Source organism: Danio aesculapii, chromosome 4 (genome assembly GCF_903798145.1).
Source record: "Danio aesculapii chromosome 4, fDanAes4.1, whole genome shotgun sequence".
NCBI classification, from domain to species: Eukaryota; Metazoa; Chordata; class Actinopteri; order Cypriniformes; family Danionidae; genus Danio; species Danio aesculapii.
The window spans coordinates 8,167,923-8,178,689 of NC_079438.1; the positions used below are offsets into that span (position 1 = coordinate 8,167,923).

General features: G+C 43.7%; 2 non-coding genes across 2 annotated transcripts; one reads left to right on the plus strand and one right to left on the minus strand.

Annotated features, from left to right (window-relative positions):
- The first annotated feature begins 2,042 nt into the window (after window positions 1–2,042).
- Window positions 2,043–2,125, plus strand: trnal-cag (transfer RNA leucine (anticodon CAG)). The gene has a single exon. It is a non-coding gene; the product is annotated as a tRNA-Leu (tRNA).
- A 1,200-nt stretch (window positions 2,126–3,325) lies between these two features.
- trnam-cau (transfer RNA methionine (anticodon CAU)) lies at window positions 3,326–3,398 on the minus strand. The gene has a single exon. It is a non-coding gene; the product is annotated as a tRNA-Met (tRNA).
- Window positions 3,399–10,767: the final 7,369 nt, after the last annotated feature.

A 10,767-nucleotide genomic window follows, 5' to 3' on the forward strand; every position in this document is an offset into this window, starting at 1 on the left:
GGTTTGTTCTGTAGACTATCGAAACAAAAATGAGCTAAAAGGGTTAATATTATTGTCCTTAAAAAATTTATTTGAAATAAAACAAATAAGACTTTCTCCAGAAGAAAAACTATTATATCAGACATACTGTGGTAGTAAAAATATATATATATCTATATTTTTTTTATTTAAATTAGTACTTTTTCTAAATAATACCTTTTACAGACGTGTTGTTTAGAAAAAGTACAAATTTTAGCTTCCACTTAAAATGGAAACAAAGTATTTGCTATTAGTATTTATTATGTATTATTATATTTCATTTTCTGAAGACAAGAGGTTGAAATGTAGCTTGAAAACTGTAACCCTGACCATGACCTGACCATGTGATGGAATCTAGATCACAGAAACTCAACCCGACTAATTAGCAAGTGTCTGCTACCCCCCACTGTACAAAAGGTGTGAAAAGAAGCAGGTCTCTAGCAACTCAAAGCTTTTTGTTCTTTTCTCTCTTATGTTTTGAACTTTGAACTGAACTTTGAACCCTTGAAACACTAAACTATTCGTTTCTTTTGATTTTTTTAAAAAATGTACCATTGACAATTGCGGAGAAATCTTTGATGCCACTGGTGGAGTAGACGGGGTCTGGGGCTGGGCTTCGGGTTGTTTCTTCTCCATCAGCAGGTACAGAAGGGGCAGGTTGTTGCACCGTTTGTGCTGGAGCAGCAGAGGCAGTACTCTGCTTAAATTAATTAGAAAAATACATATAATCATGAAGAAGGAAAGCCATTCTAGTAAATAATAATAAACACATATTGATTCATAAATGTACCTTTTGAGTATGAAAACCACATATGCATTTCAGCACACCTCCAAGCAAGCTCCTCTGGCCACGAGACTGCAATGGGTATTTCTCAATCTTAAAAAAATCATGAAAAATGTAATAAATAATTTTACACAATATAAAAAACTTTTATAACTAAAAAAGGAATTTTAACTCAATGACTCCCTTAATAAAGCACACAATAGCTCTGTAAATTAATTTACCACTAGAATGTGTGTAATATTTATCTAATATGTAATTTTACAGTTTTTATCTCCAAAAAAGAAAAGAAAAACAATAAGAGTAACTGGAAAAGCACATTTCAGGCCTTAAAATCACATGCTGTATACTGTACACTCATAATCCCTTCCCCACCTTTTCAAATCTCTCTCACAAACGGTAAAACTTTAGTAAATTATACAACTTAAATCTCAAAATACATGCAATTTAAAACACATTAATATTTAAAAACAATTATGACGTGTTTTACAAAAATACTGTACTGAATGTACTGAAGCCTAACAAGTTACTCTGTAAAGCCAATTTCAACAAACACTTAACTGTTTACGTTATATCATGTAATTGAAATGCCCACTTATCGCTCGGATTGGCTCTCATCTTCAACATTTGTGAAGTATTGCCAGACAATCCTTTGGCAGCTGGCATTCAGGTCGCAGTCTCCCCTGGAGGTGTGGGTTCGAATCCCACTTCTGATGAAGTAACCTTTGGCTGTGCGCTTAGGCTCAAGACTTTTAACTCTCTGGCGCCATGTCCGAGTGATACAGTAACATTGACAAAGCACCGCATTAATCTCTTTGCGCCACAGTTCACGCAGCATAGCAGTGGCCCTGGCATCGAAAACGTGACAGGAATGGGAGCATCTTGCCATCATTGCTTAAGACTCAGGAGATGTTCTTGGAACGTTAAGCAGCCTGCCCTCCAGAGGAGCTGTAGACTTTTTTGCGCCCGGAAAGCATGAACCGCACGGAAGATAATAAAGAATGCCGCCCGGTCACCTATGCACTCCCGTGTGCCAAAAGGTACCACCTTGCCCTGTGTGAGGCTCGAACTCACAACCTTGCTCCTACAAGACAGCTCCAGCTATGCAGGCATGTCAGGATGGCCAAGTGGTCTAAGCCACTGTATTCAGGACTGCTGGAGCTGGGCCAGCTGTGAAACACCAGCTTCCATGTCATGGTGCTGCAATGTGGCTCCTAGGAGACAGCTCCAGCTAAGTGTGCATGTCAGGATGGCCGACTGGTCTAAGGCGCTGCGTTCAGATCGCAGTCTCCCCTGGAGGCGTGGGTTTGAATCCCACTTTTGACAAACCTAATCTTTGGCTGTGCGTTCAGGCTCAAGTATTTAACTCTCTGGCGCCATGTCCGAGTGATACAGTAACACTGAGAAAGCGACGCATCAATCTCTTTGCATCACAGTTTACGAAGCGTAGCAGTGGTCCTGGCAACCTTAATGGGCACTGTAGACTGCAAGTTTTGAGGGTTTTGCGCAACATCAAGGCATTGTCTACAGCAACTCGGAAAAGCATGTGAAGAAAACAATGGACGTGGGCTTTAATGCAAGTGCATCGAAAGGGGATCAAAAGAATTGCCTTGGAATGCCATGTAGTGGAATGTCCTGAGATGCCGTTTATTTTTAAGGCAATGGAATTCGCAGGGCTTTTCTGCTAATTCTCTTTCAACGTCAAGTCATGACATTTGACTCTTTTTGGGAAAGAGAAGAAAAAAAGCTGTGTCAGTCAATCAACACGTCTTTTTCAAGACGCTGTTCTGAATGTGCGTTTCTGGATGCGGTGGTTCCTATCTCCGGATGATGGGCACGAGTATCGCATCACAGGTCTGGGGGTCTAGCATGTCGATGCAGTGCCCGCGGACAGCTCATGCTCTCACTGTGAGGACGTGGCTGTTGCACAGCTGAGATCTCAGGCTCAAGTATTTAAACCTCTGGCGCCATGTCCGAGTGATACAGTAACACTGACAAAGTGCCGCATCAATCTCTTTGCGCCACAATTTACGCAGCGTAGCAGTGGCCCTGGCAGCGTTAATGGGCACTGTAGACTGCAAGGTTTGAGGCGTTTGCGCAACATCAAGGCATTGTCCACAGCAACTCGGAAAAGCATGTGTTCAAAACAATGGACGTGGGCTTTAAAGCAAGTGCACCGAAACGGGATCAAAAGAATTGTCTTGGAATGCCATGTAGTGGAATGTCCTGAGATGCCATTCATTTTTAATTCAATGGGATTCGCAGGGCTTTTCGGCTAATCCTCTTACAACGTCAAGTCATGACATTTGATGAATCCACGTAAAACGTCAAGCGATAACGTGACAGGAATGGGAGCATCTTGCCATCATTGCTTCAGACTCAGGAGATGTTCTTGGAACGTCATGCCGCATGCCCTCCAGAGGAGCTGTAGCCTTCTTCGCCACCAGGAAGCATAAATGGCACGGAAGGTAATAAAGTACGCCGCCCGCTCACCTAAGTGCTCCCGTGTGCCAAAAGGTACCACCTTGCCCCATGTGAGGCTCGAACTCACGACCTTCAGATTATGAGACTGACACGCTGCCTACTGCGCCAACGAGGCAGACTGCTGGAGTTGGGATAGCTGTGAAACACCAGTTTCCATGTCATGGTGCTGCGATGTGGCTCCTAGGAAGGAAGACAAGGAAGATTGTCTTGAGTTTAAGTTTTTTAATTATCTTGTTTATGAAGACTGTGGAGTGATGCGTGAAAAAAATTACTTCGAATAATTTTTTTAAGTATTTTGTGATATATATGATAAAATGTGCTCCCAAAAGTGTGTGGCCCCTGCCCGCCCTCCCACAGGTTAGTAGTAAGCTAATGTAATTTCATAATGCAAATCGTTGGTTACGTATGTAACCGTGGTTCTGTGAATTCCGGATGACCGCCAGAGACAGTGTTTACACAGTGGATAATTGCAGCACCAGCTGGATAGGCCAAGGAACATTATACCAACAAAGTCACATGGTGACGCGAGCTGAGCTGAGGTATATAATTCACTACAGCTCTGCGCCCTGTCTCGAAACGTCTTGCACTTCCGAGTGACAGGGAACTCTGGCGGTCATCCGGAATTCACAGAACCATAGTTACATATGTAACCAACGTTCTGTTTCATTCCTCCTGACCGCCAGAGATGGTGTTTACACAGTGGATAACCCATACCACAAAGGTCACGAGGAAGAAAAAAAACTCACCAGAAGACATACGGAGTCACTTGCGGAGAACAGCTGAGCCCACATCGGTAGAGTCAGCAACATTGACATTGTAGAATCTTGCAAATGTACATGGAGAAGACCATGTCGCTGCTGCACAGATCTCTGCAAGAGAAACACCTTTAAAAGCAGCCCAAGAGGAGGAAATGGCTCTGGTAGAATGGCAAGTGATGGCACCAGGTATAGGTTGCTGAGCCCTCTTATAGGCCAAAACAATGACCTCAACAATCCATCGTGACAGTCTTTGCTTGCTTAGAGGTGCACCTCTCCTAGCTTCTCCATAACAGACAAACAGTTGTTCTAATTGTCTTAACTGTGCAGTAGCCGCCACATAAGATTTCAAGGCACGCACTGGGCATAAAAGCAGAGAACCTTTGCCAGAAGGTGATAGTTGAAAGGACTGCAATTCGATTGACTAGTTAATAAATTGCTGCAACAAAATTTTAGGGAGGAAGGATGGATTAGGCCACAGGGTAACACCACAGTCATCTGGTTTCCATCTCAACAGGACTGACTCACTGACAAAGCGTGCAGCTCAAACAATCCCTTTGTTGAAGCAACCGCCAAGAGGAAAGTAGTCTTTAAGGATTTCCACTTTAGATCTACTTCTTCCAAGGGTTCAAATTGAGATTGGCAGAGAGATTCCAGCACCAGAGACAAGTTACACACTGGAGAACGAGGGGAACGCACCCTTCTAAAAACTGCAAAATAGGCTAGCAGACCCCAAAGAGGAACCATTTACAAATGCATGAGGGGCAAGATGGCTGCTACGTAGACCTTTAGTGTGGATGCAGCTTTGCCACTCTCCAACAGCCCTTGTAAAAAGGTTAAAACCACAGAAACTTTGCATTGCACAAGATTAATATTCCGAGTCACACACCATGAACAGAATGACTTCCATCGGTAAGCATAAAGCTTCCTTGTAGAAGCTGCCCTTGCATTAAGAACTGTGTGGATGACTGAAGACTCACATTCTGCTAATAAAGGGTTGGTCCCAGCGGCCACACCCATAACTGTAGACGTGCTGGATCTGGATGCCAAATATGACCATCTAGTTGAGACTCAGGTCCCTCCTGCCTGGAAGTTGTCTCGGCTGGTTCACCAACAACGTTAGGAGCAAGGGAAACCATGGTTTGGACAGTCACCGTAGTGCTATTAGAAGTACATGGTGTCTGTCTTGGGCAATCCTGTGCAGTGTCTTCCATATCAGAGGTATTGGAGGAAAAGCATAAAGAAGGCAGTTCGGCCAGTCGTGTGACAGCGCATCCTGTCCTAATGGGCTGGACCCTTCCGTCTGAGCAAACCACAACGGGCAATGAGCTGTGTCTCTCGTTTGCAAATAGGTCTACCTCCGCCCTGCCAAACTCTGTCCAAATGTCCTGGACTACATCTGGATGAAGTCTCCCCTCCCCTGGATCGATCTGATTCCTGGACAGAGCATCAGAATCAGAATCAGTTTTATTGCCAAGTGTGCTTCACACACACAAGGAATTTGTTTTGGCTACTGAAGCTTCCAATGTACATAAAGTGACAAGTGACAACACAAAATAATAACAAAACAAAAAAATAAAATAATAAGAAAATGATAAACATTAAACAGATGTGGTTAGTGAAGAAATCTGGATGTTGAGTTGTATGTACAGATTGTTATAAATATACAGGTTATAAGGTGCTGTGTACAAGTGCGAATGTAGAGAGTATTGCATTGTATATTGATATAAGGTGCTGTGTACAAGTGCGTATGAGAAAGTATTGCACATATTTATTGCACAGTAGGGGAATATTTAACTGTTCATAAGGTAGACGGCCTGAGGAAAGAAACTTTTCCTGTGTCTGGCTGTTTTTGTGCTTGGTGCTCTGAAGCGCCGACCAGACGGTAACAGTTCGAACAGGTAGTGTGCTGAGTGTGAGGGGTCCAGAGTGATTTTGCGAGCCCTTTTACTCACTCTGGAAGAGTACAGTTCTGCAGTCTGCAGTCTGATTGACTACCCCAGGCAGATAAACAGCCCTTTGTGATGCAAACCGAGGAAGAGACCACCTGAGAATCATGTGCGTGAGACGCAACAAACTCCTGGACCTTGTACCTCTTTGGTGATTCAAATTAAAAACTGTTGATGTGTTGTCCGACTGGACTAGGACATGTCGACCCAGGGCCAGCCAAACTGCCAGCATCTCCAACACATTGATATGGTCCCTTGACTCGTCCCTTGACCATCTGCCACTGATACCTCTGTAGTTCCATACTGCCCCACAACCCATAAGGGACGCATCGGTTGTTATAACAATCCCTAATGGTACTCCGGCTGTCAAAAAGGCTTGGGACATCCATTTGCGAAGGGCATGCATGCAACCCTGAGCAACGAGAATTCGTCGATAGCAATGATGAGATGGGTCTAACCGCGGAAGATTGTTCCATACCTGCAGGGGCCGCAGATGGAGCAATCCCAGGGGAATTACACAAGAGGTTGCCATTAGCATCCTGATCAACCTCAGGAGCACGCCGTACTGTAGAGATACTCCCAAACGAAACTGGCTCAAGAGGTTCAGGATGTTTGTCATCTGAAACTGAGATAGGGAGGCACGCATCGAGACGGAATCGATAGTCATCCCGATGAATGTGATTGACTGTCTGGTCACATGGTCCAGCAGCAGCTGCGTATTGTGCACCGATTGAGCCCTCGTTTGAGCACACACCAGCCAGTCGTCCAGATATGCCAAGATTCGTACCCCCTGGGCCCAAAGGGGAGATAGGACAGCTTTCATGCATCTCGTAAACACACGGGGGGCTAGGGCGAGACCAAATGGTAGAACTCTGAACTGGTAACTTGTGCTCTTGAAACTGAAACACAGAAACTTTCTGTGATACTTGGCAATCGGAACGTGAAAAGATGCATCCGTCAGATCTACAGTTGTGAACCAATCTCCCTCTGCAAAGGACCGAAGAACATCGGTCACACGTAACATGCGAAAGGTAAGTCTTCTCAGAAATCTGTTCAACCTTATTAAATCCAATATTGGATGAAAACCTCCATCCCGCTTCAGAACCAGAAAATAAGTCGAGTAAAAACCCTCTTTCTGAACCAGAGGATGAACTGCTTCTATTGCTCCCTTTTCCAACAAGGAACATATCTCTCTGGAGAGAGCTGCATAACGTGCTGGGTCTGTCACAACACTTGGAATTAGACCCGAAAACTTGGGGGGCCGGCAGCGGAACAGTAGGATGTAACCCTTGCACATGGTTGTCAAAACCCACCGGTCTGACACCGTTTTCTCCCAGTAACTCAACTGATGGCTTGTGAAACAGCCGACTGCCAGCCTAATCATCTCAGGCCTTAAAATTCCGGCCTTTTGAAGTTGTGTGTGTGTGTGTGTGTTGGGGGGGGGGGGTAGGTTTGACACGGCAGTGACGTATTTGTGCGTCATCCGGACCCTGGAACCTCTGTTGGCCCTGGGGTCGGCCGGGGGCCCCATGACGGAAATGTGGTTGTACAGAGGTATAATGCCTTGGTGAAATTTGGAGGTCGTTGTGCTTGTATTAGCTGCTGTGAAGCCGTAGACAATTTAGCACGTTTTTCCAACACAATACATCTGGCCCAAAAAGATGTCCTGGGACAATAGGAAGGTCCCTCAGTGTCTTTTTACAGTCCTCTGACAATTTAGCCTGAGCGAGCCATACTTGCCTTCTAGCATTTAATAGTGTTGCTGTGAGGGACCCCAGTTCTCGAGTCACATGCCCCATAGCAAGCAAGGCTGTCTGTAAAAAGCGTGGAACTGAAGGGTCCACCTCAGCGCCTTGCGAATTAGAGGCAGCCAAAATTAATTGGCAGACAGTATTTTCAGCCCTGGTAATGTAGGAAGCTGACTTGTAAGCCTTCTTCAGAAGGGAATCTGTAGGCCACACTGACCGCTAGGGCATCGGACATTTCCCCTTATTGCTTCATCTGGTGATACTACAAGCGCCGAAACTGGCTGTTCAACTTCAGGGACATTCCTCACACCAATAGACTTTGCCTGAGCCATAGAGGCCAGAGTGCGAGCAGTCTTGGATTGTCTTTTGGCCATGCTTGCCCCCTTAAGAGCATTTGAAAATTCTGCAATGAAATCCTTGCATGCTGGCATAACAAATGTATCCACAGATAGAGGTCTGCGGAAAAACACATTTGATTGAACAGGATGAGCAGGGCCATCATCAAGGCCACTGCCATCCTAAGGACTTCCAATGCATCATCATCTTTGTGTGGGGCATTGTCAGAGGAATGATGAGAGCCATTCTCGGATCCAACAGTCCCAGTATGTCTTACTAGTTGGTCATCAGGCTCAGGAACGTCAGCCTGACATTGCTCCTGAGATGAGAGTCAGAATCACATGTCGACATAACGTCGAAGAGGGGACTGTGGCCACCTAAAGAGGCAAATGGTGGTTTCTTGCTAGAGGAATGAGAATGAGCTTTCTCAGCAAAGGGCCAAGCAGCAGAGATGTCAGATACTGGATCCGCTGGTTGAAGATTTTGTAACAGGTATCCAGCCGTGTGACTACTGTTTAGGCTAGGTTTCTTACAACGAGTAGCTCCAGAAGCCACCAAAGCACGACGTTTTTTCCCCTCTTTCAGCAACACTAGACCCACTGGTAACGCAACAGCATCCTGATTGTGGCTCAGCCCAGCCAAATGCATCTATCTCTCTGACAGGGGCAGTAAACTACAATGCGGGCACGGATCAGTTTTCAGATGTTGAACGCCGAGACAGGATGGGAAGATATCGTGTCCGTCATCTGGGAGAAGCTCGTTAGGACAGAGATTGCAAGTCATCGGAAAAGCCGTGGAAATAGCGCGATTAGCCATGAGAAGGCATCGAACTGACCAACCAAATACCACGGCTAGTACCGTTGGCTAACGTTAACGATATAACGCGCGAAAAATCACCCTAACCGTAGATCGAAATCTGGATCTCTGGATGCACAGAGAGAAACAGAAAACAAGAAAAATGAACACTAGCAAAAATATATTGATAATCGTCCACGGTTAGGACTTCTGGACAGAGTTGAGCATATGCCCAATAACAGCCATGAAAGAGAGAAAAAAAAAAAAACACACACACCGAGTATTAGTAGCGGTAGAAAAAGTAGCCTCCGGATAGCACCGCGAGGTAATTGTCACATAAACACTAAACGCAGTTTGGTGTAAAACCTCCAGATAGTACCATGAGATGATTACCTCGGACATAAAAGTGAGTGTCACTGTGTTCAATCTCCGGATAGTACCGTGCTTATAACTCAGATGCTTACAAAAAATACAGCGTCTCACCCCTGGATAGTACCGCGAGACAATTGACACATATATTACAGCCGAATGTAAGATAATGAAGAAAAACTTACCCGCAGTTCACGATATAATAGAGTGAACAATCCTAGATCAGTAATTGCACAAAGACCAACCATAGTCCGAAGATGTTAAAAAAATCGTCACAGCTCAGGAGGACGAGAAAATCTTGCTGCTCCTACCAAAGAGCTGCACTCGACGACAGAAATAGTTCAATGACCAAAATCCAAAGGCGAGAAGCAAAAAGAGGCAGGGCGCAGAGCTGTAGTGGATTATATACCTCAGCTCAATTCGCGTCACCATGTGACTTTGTTGGTATATTGTTCCTCGGCCTATCCAGCTGCCGCTGCGATTATCCACTGTGTAAACACCGTCTCTGGCGGTCAGGAGGAATGAAACAGAACTTAAATTCATGCTAACCAACAAATGATCAAAGGAAATATATTAATGTAATTCAAATATATAAAATATGAATTGATGTTTACTTAAAACTAAAATTATATTGTTTTATTTAAATTATTTTTTAAAAGATTTTGTCAAATAGTTTTTTTGACAAAAAATAGTTTTGTGGCTAAAAAGTATAGGTTCAGGCACCGTTTTTGGCAGCGGTATCGTTTTAAAAGTATCGATTTAGCACCGGTATCGAAAAAAAAACCAAACGATACCAACCCAAATTATTCCTAATTCTTTTAAAGTTAAAAACATCTTTCCTTATTAAAAAAGCGACACCTCTTCCAGATTTACCATCACCATTATTAGATATAATATCCTCTTGCCACATCTTTTTCAAATCGTCCATTGCATGTTCTTTCCAGTTTGTTTCTTGTAAACCTATCACTTTCTTGTTTTTACATTTCTCTTATTTTCTCAAATGTATCTTTTCCTATCAGTGCCCTTGCATTAAAAGATACACAATTTAAAACAATTAAAAACCTACACATCTTTATTTAACGCTCCTAACCAACAACCCCTTCCGTTAAAAGAGACTAAGATTAAAGGCATTTAAAAATAACTCTAATATTTAAAAATCATCATTTCTCTTCATCTTCTTCTAGTCCCCTCAACACTTCATACCTATTCACATATTGAGCTCTGTTCTTTGTTCAGACTTTTTTCTTTGCTATTAACACATTTGGTTTTACCTTTAAAGTTCTTCTTCTTAAAAATCCTCTTTCCACTTTGTTCTTCTCCACATTTTCCATCCTTGTTTCTTCACCCCTTGCCATTCCTTCAGCTTGACCAGTATTATTTAGTTCCTCTTTTTCCACAGTGCTTAAAAAAGTTTTAAAACTGTCCGATATTTCCATTCTGACCACTGTTCATCTTGTCCTGAGATCCGTTCTTCGTACGTGGATTACTCAGTTAGCTAGATTTGGATATTGACGATTTGATTTTGAATCGTT